Source organism: Myxine glutinosa, unplaced genomic scaffold, assembly GCF_964187855.1.
Source record: "Myxine glutinosa unplaced genomic scaffold, kmMyxGlut1.1 SCAFFOLD_2073, whole genome shotgun sequence".
Classification (NCBI taxonomy): domain Eukaryota; kingdom Metazoa; phylum Chordata; class Myxini; order Myxiniformes; family Myxinidae; genus Myxine; species Myxine glutinosa.
This window is the reverse complement of record NW_027618168.1, coordinates 35001-46816: the sequence shown is the minus strand read 5'-3', so window position 1 is coordinate 46816 and position 11816 is coordinate 35001.

The following is an 11816-nucleotide window of genomic DNA, read 5'->3' as shown; positions in this document are numbered from 1 at the left end:
GCCATCCATAATGGTACGCTCTATCCATACACCACATCCTCCCTTCCGTGGATGTTCCACGGGTTTCGGCTAGTTTATAATACTAGGGCATGCCCGTACGTGGGTGCAAAAAAACATGCGTGCAAACAACAACAACAACAAAAAACTTTTAAACCACGTGGCAGTAACGACCACAGAACCCCCCCCTCTATTTACATGAAATGGTTTGGTCCATTCGCAACGACCACAGAACCCCCCCTCTATTTACATGAAATGGTTTGGTCCATTCGCAAAGCCAAAGCGAACGGCGAACGGCTAAATCGCCATAGCTCGGTAACTACTTCTCCGATTAATATGAAACCTTGAAAAGGCACATCCTCAGGTCCCCAGCAATATACCTGGCAAGTTTCAAGTATATCGGACCCGTGGTTGTCGAGAAACAGCGGTCACAGACACACAGACACACACACACAGACACACACACATACACACAGAGATTACTGGAATTATAGATAGATACTGGCAAAACTTGTACATCAAACATGACTGGGAAACCGTATTATTTACGCTTTTCAAAAGCACTCGAGAAGAAAAACGTGCGCACTTGCTCTACATCCCTTCATTCTCCCGCGCTTCTCGTTAGCCAATCGGCAAGCGCAGGCTGCGCAGCGGAACCATTGCGATATCTCGTGAGTATTCCTCAAACATTACTGAAACATTAATCATCAAACATTATTACTTCCTTGCATTTTGAAGACATGAAACAGGTTCCCTTAACCCGCAATCCAACAATATAACTGAAACTATTTTTTAACCGAAACAATAACACCACATAGGCAACAAATCATGCCTCCGCTTCCGGTCATCCATACAGGTTATGGAGACACTTTAAATGATCAAATTTCTTGCTCATTAACCAAAGACCAGTCTATCATATGCGTGACCGCATTTTATCTGTCAGTAACCAGATTTAGAATGCAACCCAAAATGCTATACCCATTCGTTACTGTGCATTCATCACAGAACATCGATTGATAGCTTATCCATGCACCATGACTCTCTATATACCACGATCCACGTTTTAACTGGCACCGATCATGTATACTGAGAAATGTGTTTTAACTGACACCTTCGATTTCTACAATGGCCTGATCTCAAATCAGCAATTTTGGCTCAGACCCATTCACTCCACCCTGGACATGCTTCTTCTACTCTCCCAACAATGGATGGAGGCCCTCAATATCAGTCATGAGATCAAGGCCATCTCTCTTCACATATATTTAGCTTTTGATGCAGTTTGGAATCCTGCCATGCTCTCCAAACTCTCTGCCTATAGCGTCCAATACTAACTCGACACATGGCTTACAGACTTCCTATTCTCTCGTCAACGTGCGGCTCTCAATGGGATCCCTTCATCTCCTTTCCCTGTCAAGGCTGGAGTCCCCCAAGGCAGTGTTCTGGGCCCAGTCCTATTCCTAATCTTCATCAATGATCTCTCTGACTCTCTGGAAAATCCTCCTATGTTTAATGATGATTCTACCATCTGTTGTGACATCCCTCATCCTCATCAGATGGACAGGCAGCAACCTCTTCCCTCTCTTCAGACCTTCACAAAATCACAAGGTGGTCAAACACTTGGAATATCTCTTTTAATCCAGAGAACTCTCTCTCTCTTTCTCTTTCTCTCTCTTTCTCTTTCTCTTTCTCTTTCTCTTTCTCTTTCTCTTTCTCTTTCTCTTTCTCTTTCTCTTTCTCTTTCTCTTTCTCTTTCTCTTTCTCTTTCTCTTTCTCTCTCTCGTTGGTGAGTCGTGCGTGGGTGTGGCAATCATGGCTGCTGTGTGTGAGGAGCTGTGAGTACTGTGTTGTGTTGTTGCCTTTCCCATCCCCCTTTTCACTCCCTCTGTGTCCTTGTACGTGTTTGTGAAGTTTTTCCCCGTGTTTTTCCTTCTTTGTTGAGACAAGAGAGAGAAAGAGAGCGCGCATGGTGAGTTTGGTGCGAGTCCTAAAGAACCTTGTGTTCTTCGGGCCTGTGCTCTGCTTGCCGTGTTCTTCATTATCGTCGTTTATCGGCTCCCTTATTCTATTTCTTTTCATTTTACCTTCGCCTGCAGGCTTTGCTTGCGATAGGTTCTATTTTGTTTTGTTTTTTCAAATATTTCCTTAGTTTTGGTTCATTTATCGCTATGGCAAGCGGTCGTTTGCAGAATAGTATTTATGAGTCGCTGACTCGAAAGAATGGAGTCATCGTGAGTCCGCCCGACGGAGTTCGGGTCGAGGACATTGTGTTGGGCTTGGGAGAGCTCGTTGGGATCGAGAACGTTTTAGCGGCTTCGAAGATGAACCAACGAGTTGTGGTTTTTCTTTCAGAGGAGCGCTACGTAGCCCAGGCCGTCGAAACAGGTTTGTCGGTACCGCCGGACATTTTTGTTAATGTGAATCCGATGGACACGCCGGCGGTGAAAGTGATTTTGTCGAATATTCCGCCGTGCGTGAAAAGCGGAGATATTGTGTCCGTTTTAAAACAGTTTGGGACCGTGGTGTCATGAGTCTCCATGATTCCTCTTCGTTTGCGATCCGATTCAACGGTTCGTCACATAATGTCGTTCCGACGGCATTGCTACATCGTGCTAAAGAACAACGCCCAGTCGCTCAATGCGTCGGCAACGCTGGTTGCTGATAAGCGAAACTACATGATGTACATCGCAACGGAGACGATGACGTGTTTCACCTGCGGGGAGCACGGACATTTGAAAGGTGCTTGTCCGACGTCCATGTCCGGTGGCACATCGACACGGACGGAGCCAAACGCTGCCTCAAGTGGCACATCGACACGGACCGAGCCAAACGCTGCCTCATGTGGCACATCCAGGACGCTGGATCAGCCTTCACTTCCGAGGCTTGAAACTGAGGAACCCCCGACAGAAGACGGGGTTTTCATCACTGTGACCTCCAAGAAGAGGCAAAAACGTGGCGGGGTTGGTGAGGACGTGCAATCGAGCCGTCCGAAAAAAATGGCGTCGGCAAAGGAGCTTAACGTTCCTGTTTCAGAAACGGATTCGTCCACGGCTGGTTTTGCTTTGCAAAACAGATTCAGTGTTTTAGGCGAAGAAGAAGAAGAAGAAGTCGTTTCCGCACCTGATTGTTGCGAGCCGTGCACAACGGCCCCAGAACCGATCGTAAATACCTCCATGACTACTGGCAAGGTGACCTCTAATGAGGTGCCTGATGCACCCCCACTCCCTGTTGAGTGTGAAATGTCGGAAACCATGGAGGCGGAAAATGTAACGACCTCTTCTCCGGTAGAGTGCGAAGCCTCCGTTGCAGAAACCTCAGTTTCTCACCTGGATTTTAAAACCCCCATTACGGAAACACCGGTCCTGCCTCTGGAAAAGGGCGTTTTTTCCGCTGTGGAAACACTCACATCAGAGTGTGTTAATGTTAATAGAAACTACTCTGATGATGACTCAGACGGTGCCTCGTCGCTTGCCTCCGGTGCTAGTATTGAAGCCTGGAATGATCCAGGTTTGGCTCAAGGTTCCGAGGGAGGCGCTGAAGTGTCACCCACCAAGATCTTAAAGTTTCTTCAAGACACGTTTCGAAAGAAACAAATCAAAATCAATAATTTTTTCCCAGATTTGTCTGCTTTCATAACTTCCTCCAAACATCTCCTCCTCAAGGCAGAACAGCTTGGTGTGACAGAGTCACAAGTGTTTCGCCTTAGGAAATGTGTGCTCAAAGCCAGGAAGGAGTTGCAGGCACAGTCTGACTTCTTCCCCACTTAATTATTCATCTTTAAATTTACAAGATGACCTTTTCTATTGTAACCTTAAATATTAATGGGGGGTGCTCCCCCCTGCGTAAGGCCCAGGTAAAGTCGCTTGTCCAGCATAAACGCTTTGATATTGTTCTTTTGCAAGAGACGAGGTGTAGCCCTTCTTGCGTTAGTGAATGGAACAGAATGATGAAAGGACAGTGGTTCTTTCGCAGCTTGGCCTGCTCTCGTGCTGGAGTTGCTGTCTATTTGCATCATTCTTTCTGTGCACAGGGTGTCGCTTTTAAAGAAATTATTAAAGGGCATTTAGTCTCAGTGAATTTCTTTTTTAATGGTTATAAGCACACGATCCTAAATGTATATTCACCGAGTAATAGCACAGAAAGATTTAATTTTTTTACACAGTTGGATTTTACTCTCACGCACCTTGACTTTGATGGTATTGTTTGTCTGAGTGGGGATTTCAACTGCACAATGGACCCCACTCTTGATCGCAATGGAGCAGAGCCCCATCCAGCAAGCTTGGTGCCTCTAAGGGGAGCATTGTCCAAGTTTTCCTTTGTGGATGTGTGGAGGCTCCAGAATCCATCCGCACGTCAATATACATGGTGCCGCTGTGCAAATGGCCGGCTGTCTCTTGCGAGGCTGGACAGAATATATGTCAACAGTGACTCCTTAAATGTTGTGGGCCACGCTGTTGTAGCCCCGAGTGGTTTTTCGGACCACCATATGGCCATTCTTCATGTCCTTTCTCCGGCCCGGAATCGCGGTGCTGCTTACTGGACTTTCAACGTCAGCCTCTTGCAAAATGAAGCGTTTCTTGATGCTTTCCGGGCCTTTTGGGAAGTTATAAAGTTGCGAAAGCCTTCCTTCTCTTGCCTTGGGCAATGGTGGGATAACGCAAAGGCCCAGATTAGGTCATTTTGCCAACAATATAACTCCTTTTGTACGAAGAATGAAACAGCGATGCAAACTCTCATCGCCAAAGAGATCTTGTGTCTGCAATCAAACCTTCCGGCCCAGAGCGCTGAAAGGACTTGTTCTTTAATTGTGAAGAAGAAAGCCCTCCTTGCTAAGCTCTGCGCAAAGCAGGCTCGAGGGGCTCTAATACGATTACGAATGGAGAACCTGCGTTTCATTGATACCTCTTCGAAATTCTTCTTCGGTTTGGAACTGCGAGCGAAGAGAAACCAGCAAATAACTTCACTGTGCACGCAAGGAGGTCGAACGACTCAGGACCAAAACGAGATCAGAAATTTGGCCAAAGAATATTTTTCAGATTTGTATTGTGCTAGGAACACAAAGAAGAATGTGATTCTTTCAATGACTGCTTCTCTGCCAACCCTGTCTGAGTCTGCACGGCAGCAACTGGACGAAGAAGTTACCCTAGGGGAACTCTTTGCCGCTTTGCAAACTTTGCCCACCGGCAAGGCTTCGGGGCTGGATGGAATCCCTGCGGAGCTCTATAAGGCCTTCTGGGACCAACTGGGACCCGAACTGCTCGGCCTCTTAATTGAGGGCCTGCATTCAGGCTTATTACCACTCAGTTGCCGTAGGGCTGTACTTGCCCTTATACCCAAGAAGGGAGACCTACAACAACTTCGGAATTGGCGTCCAATTTCCCTCCTCTGCACTGACTATAAAATTATTTCAAAAACTCTCGCAAACCGCCTCAAGCCTGTCATCGGGGATATTGTACACCCCGATCAATCATATTGTATCCCAAAAAGAACAATACATGATTGTATTTTTATTGTGCGTGACGCGATTGATATTTGTACCGTGGAACAAAGAAATGTTGGTCTAGTGTTTTTAGATCAAGAAAAGGCTTTTGATGCCATCGATCATTTTTATCTCTTTGCTGTTTTACGGGGGTTTGGTTTTGGTGAAACTTTCATCGGTCACGTCAAATTATTGTATAATAATATTTTTAGCCTGCTTAAGGTGAATAATATTTTAAGTCAGCCTTTTTCTGTGACTCGGGGTATTCGCCAAGGGTGCCCTTTGTCCGGCCTTCTTTATTCCCTCTCCGTTGAGCCTCTTCTGAATCGGTTGCGCACACGGCTTCGTGGTTTCTGTCCTCTGCCATTGGCCAACCCGGTAAAGACCGTCGCTTATGCGGATGACCTATGCGCGTTTGTTAATTCGGATGAAGATATTTGTGCCCTGGTCGAGTCCACCAATGAGTTTACCTTGGCTAGCTCCGTAAAGGTCAACTGGCAGAAGTCCAAAGCTCTTTACTTAGGTCCCCAGAATGGTATCCCCCCTCCGACCCTGCCAATGCAGCTTGAGTGGGCACATGATGGGATATGCTACCTCGGGGTCTTTCTCGGCACTCAGGATTTCTTTTCTAAAAACTGGGAATCGCTGATTACCAAGACTGAGCAGCGGCTGCAAAAATGGAGGGGACTATTGAGACAGCTTTCCTATCGGGGTCGTACTCTGGTCATCAATAATCTTGCGGCATCGATGCTGTGGCATAGGTTTATGGCACTACAGGCCCCAGGTTCTATTCTTAAAAAGCTCCAAAGTATTTTTATCAATTTCTTTTGGGATGGGAAGCACTGGCTCCGGCCCGGCGTAATAAGTCTGCCCATTGCTGAAGGTGGACAGGGATTGATAGACGTAACAAGTAAAGTGATGGCTTTTCGCCTCCTTGCATTACGAAGGCTGCTGTATTCCGATGTACCATGGAAAGCCTTTGCTCACTGCTTGCTCAGGCAAGCAGGGAGACTTGGCTTCGGTGACGAAATCTTTCTTCTTGACGCAGCGAGGGTGGACATAACATCGATCCCCTTGTTTTACAGAAGTATGCTGGAAGCATGGCGGACAGTCGCGTTTTGCCGCGACACCAGTGCCTATACTCTCCAAATGTTTTTAAATGAACCAATTTTCTTTAATCCCTTTTTTAAAGGGGTCTGTAGTGACCGTTCCTTTGTGCAAAAGTTCATTGATGTCAACTTTACCAGGGTCAAGCACCTTAGGAATCCCTTTACATATAGATGGAAGCCAGCTGCTAATGTTGCCGTGGCAACTGGTGTGAGATCCATCAGAGTTATTGGAAGGATTTTCTCTGTGATTTCACGAGCTTTTAAACTAACCGGGCTAAAGTGGGATCCAGAGATTGAGGCTGCCCTCCCTCTGTCCCAATGTCCCTTTCCTCGTCTTTTAATTTCATTTCGGGGTTTTATCTCCTTTAACTCGATGGAGAAATCCTCGGTGTATAGTCTAAGTGTTAACACTCTCATTCCTGACAGACCTGCAGAGCCACGAGCTCATTGGAAAGCGTTGCTTCAAGCTGGCCATTCCGCAACAATCAAATGGCACGTGATGTATAAGGAGCCAATCGTCAAGCGCTCTGGGGATTTACAATGGCGGCTGGCGCACTACATCTTGCCTTGCAATGTTCTGTCCCATCGCATATGTTCTGAAAATTCAGAATTGTGCCCCTTCTGCGATGCCTCTGAAACCATTTTTCACACCTTCATTGAGTGTTCGAGACTGTCCTCCCTTTTTAATATTTTATTACGTGTGACTCAGGGGCTCGGTCTGATTTTCACACATTGTGTTTTTATATATGGTTTTAATATTTCTCATTTAAGTAAAAATGAATGTTTTTTAGGGAACTTCTTGTGCTCTGAAGCAAAGCTTGCCATTTATCTTTCAAGAAAACGGAAATTGCAGAACATTGATATTTTAGCTGATGACCTTTTAAGGATTTTTAAAGCGTCGGTTACATCTCGTGTCCATTTTGAGTTTGAAACCCATGATTTTGCTGTCTTTGAAAAACGATGGTGTGCCAAACAATCTTTATGTAGCTTGGTCAATGGTGTTTTAGTAATTAATTTATAATCTGGAATCTTTGCTTCTATGTTAACCCATCCACCATGCTCTTCCTCTGCATGTGTTGCATGTATTTTTCTTTGAAGTAAGCCATAACCCTTTTGTTTGGAAATAATTGTCTGGAATCACATTGAATGATACCTTTCAATAAAGAGGAACAAAAATCAAAAATCTCTCTCTCCCTCTCCCTCTCCCTCTCCCTCTCCCTCTCCCTCTCCCTCTCCCTCTCCACAGCTGCCACTCGCTTAGCACGCACGTGCGATTGCCAGGCCTGTTGCTCAGTCACTGGCGGTACGTGCTGTGTCTCGTGTTGCTTTTTCCTTTCTTCCTACCTTTTGGTCCTTTCTGCTGTCCGAGTGTCGGTGTCCCTTTCTATCGTCTTGTCTACTGAGCGAGAGAGGGAGAGACAGCGCGGTTAGAGTTATCCACTTTAGGTGGTTAACGGGATTTATTTATTTATTTCCCAGTTATTGTTGTTGTTGTTTTTTTCATTTATTTCGGCTTTATAAACCTTTGTACCATTTATTGGTTACTTTTTTTCGTTTAGTTACTTCAAATGGCTAGCAAGAATAGTCGAAGTAATGCCGGTCGTGACGCCGATGAGGGGTTAACAGATGAACACGGCATGTGTTTTGTCCCACCGGAAGATGTCTCGCTGGAGGAGACGCTCCTCGCAATCGGAGGATTGATCGGTTGTGAGAACATACGGGCAGCGTCCCGAATACACCACAAGGTGGTTGTCTTCGTTTCACGTGTCCGTTTCGCGCGCATCGTCGTGCAGAACGGACTCACCTTGGGCAATGACCAGTTTGTTCCGGTTTCGCCATGGAACACTCCGGCCTCGAAGGTAATACTATCAAACGTTCTACCGACGCTGTCTAATGAGGAAATTCTTCAGAAGCTCGGTCAGTACGGTACTGTGGTGTCGAGAATTATCCAAGCCTCCATTCGCACCACAGACGGGAAGCTTAAGCATATCGAAACTTTTAGACGGTTTTGTTATGTTGTTTTGAAGGATGGTTTGACGCAATTGAATGTCTCTCTCGTTTTTAAGTCGTCAAAACGTGAGCACAGGATTTTTGCGGCAACGGAGAGGTTGATTTGTTACGGGTGTGGTGTACATGGACACACTCGGCAGTATTGTCCTGATGGGGAGAAAACGTATGCCACAGCAGCCGGACCACCTCCCCCCGTGACCACTACGGAGGATTCTATAGATGTTTCGCCTTCAGTGCGGGAATCTACATCGGACCATCAAGGTACGGCTAAGAGTGGTGCTGATGAGACCCATACGGATGTGCTTCGTGGAAGCGATGAGTCATCCAGTACAGCTGGCCATCGTGCAAACGATGAGTCAGCAAATGTAAGGGAGAAGCCTCTACCTGTAGAGGGCATGTTTTGTGAGGAGCAGCAGATTGTAGATGCGGCGTCTCGGAAAAATTTGAAACGGTCACTTGTAAGTGCGAGGAATGAGGACAAAGGTGTTAAAGTGTTGGTGGTGCAGACAGGAAGCAGTTTAAACGATTCAGACAGTCCTCCACATGAAGATCAGCAAGGTGGTGAGACTATGGCTGACATGATACCACCTGCTCAGGATGAAGGGGAACTTTTTCCTGAAGGTTGTAAATCAACCTGCGAAACCGAACAGCCTACTGATGACCATATCAATTCTAATGGGGAATGCAAAATACCCATTACTACTAATAACGACTCCTCCCCCCCCCCCCCCATTGCAATGATGCATGAGGATGAAGAGGATGAAGAACCTAAGGTAGATGGGGATGGAACAGGTGTTTCTGTACAGGTTCAGGAGGAACTCGTTACTAGCGTCACGGAGGGAATTCTAACTACAGAGACACTGATCGGCCATGAGGAACCAGTGGCAATGGTTGACAGGGCTCCCCCCCCCCCCCCCCCCCCCTCAGGAGGAAGAGCAGCCTTTGGAGATCTCAAAAGAAAATATTGTCAGATTTTTGAAGGAAACTTTCAGACAAAGGCATGTACGAATTAAGGATCATTTTCCTAATATCCAGGCCTTCCTTGCAGCCGCAAAACCTTTGCTGCAAAGGAGTGAGCATGTGGAAATCTCCGAACCTGAATTTCAGCGGCTGAGGAAATCCATCACGAAGGCAAACAAGGAATTAATTGAGGAAGAGGACTTCACCCCCTAGAAGAATCAACCATGGAACTAAATGTTGTATCCTTAAATATAAATGGGGGTCGTGCCCCCTTACGGAGGGTGCAAACCATTCAAGCGGTTGTAAAAGAAAAGGCTGACATTATTCTCTTACAAGAGACCCACGCTACTAGTGCTCAAGTAGCCGATTGGGGGAAACTTTTTAAAGGGCAATGGTGGCTAAGTGGGTTCCCTACACCTCGGGCCGGTGTTGCCATTTGCCTAAGTCACAAGATTTGTGCTCAACAGGTTTCATTTAAAGAAATCTATAAAGGGCATTTGATCTCCGTAGATTTTCTTTATAATACCCAAAAGATTATCGTAGTGAATGTTTATGCACCGTGTGACCCAATGGAGAGAAAAATTTTCTTTTCCACTCTGCGGGATTTTGTAAAAACTCTGGACCCAACAGCCTTTATCTGTATCGCGGGAGATTTTAATTGCACAATTTGTCCGTCAATTGATAGGAATGGTCATGAGCCTCATGTTGCCTCTACGAAAGCTCTAGAGGACACCATCAACATCTTTCGGTTTAAGGATGTGTGGAGATCACAACACCCACTCTCACGCTGTTATACATGGTGTAGATGCAATGATGGTATTATGTCAATGGCAAGGCTGGACAGATTCTATGTGAACAAGCCAATGTTGAATGTGGTGTCTGTCTCCAAAATTTTACCAACTGGATTCACAGACCACAGTTTAATCTCAATGTCCTTTAAGTTACCCTTTCCACCCGGTGGTAGTGCTTACTGGTCTTTGAATACTCGTCTCTTACATGACAAGGAATTTAATGAGGCCTTTCACGTCGTGTGGGAGAAAATTCGCTCCTCCAGACCTGAATATGATAGTCTCCGGCTGTGGTGGGACATTGCAAAATCCAAATTAAGAATTTCTGTCAACAATATAGTGCATACACCACCAAAATCCAATCAATATCAATAGATCAGTTAAAATCTGAAATTATATCGTTAGAACAGAATGCTGACGAGGTTGGGAGAGGTGCACGTGACCAACTAATATGGGCAAAGAAAGCAGTGCTGGAGGAAGCGGTACGGCAACGGGCGATGGGTGCCTTGGTCCGAATGCGAATGAGCTATTTAACTCTGGACATGCCAAACAAAGAGTTCTTTAAGTTAGAGTCTTCCCTCAAAAGGTCACAACAAATTCATACTTTACTCACTCCCAATGGGTCGCTGGTGACCTCTCAGCAGGCGATCAGGTGTACTCTGAAAGGGTTCTATTCTAACTTGTATTCTCCTCAGAACGTGGACAATGAGGTGATACGAGAGTTAACTGCTGGGCTTCCGAGTGTCGAGGAGATGAGCGATGCATGCTCGATTCCCCAATTTCGGCTGTTGAACTTGAAGCAGCTGTGCGGAGCCTGAAAGATGGGAAAGCTTCTGGAATAGATGGCCTGCCCACAGAATTCTACAAGACCTTCTGGGCCCTTGTGGGACCTGACTTACTCGATGTACTCGATGAAAGCATACGTGTCGGAGAACTTCCAATGTCTTGTAGACGAGCAGTCGTTTGTTTGCTACCAAAAGCTGGGAATCTTCAACTGGTTGATAACTGGCGACCTGTCTCCTTATTGTGTGTTGATTACAAGATTTTCTCTAAAGTACTTGCTAATCGTATGAAGACTGTGATCAGTTCAGTTATACACCCGGACCAGACCTACTGTGTGCCTGGAAAATCTATTTATGATAATATTTTTTTGGTAAGAGATATTATTTCATGCAATAAGTTCCTGCGTGACGATTTTGGGTTGCTGTTTCTTGATCAAACTAAGGCCTTCGATCGTGTTGACCACAAGTACCTTTTTTCTGTCCTGAAAGGAATGGGGTTTGGTGAAACTTTCACCTCTTATGTGAAACTCCTGTATACTAATACTCAATGTATGATGAAGATCAACAATAGGTTATGCTCTCCCTTTCCTTTCCAACGGGGTATTCGCCAAGGTTGCCCCCTCTCTGGGCTTCTATATATAGTCGCCCTTGAACCACTCCTTCGGTCTATTAGACAGCAAATACCTCAGGGAAT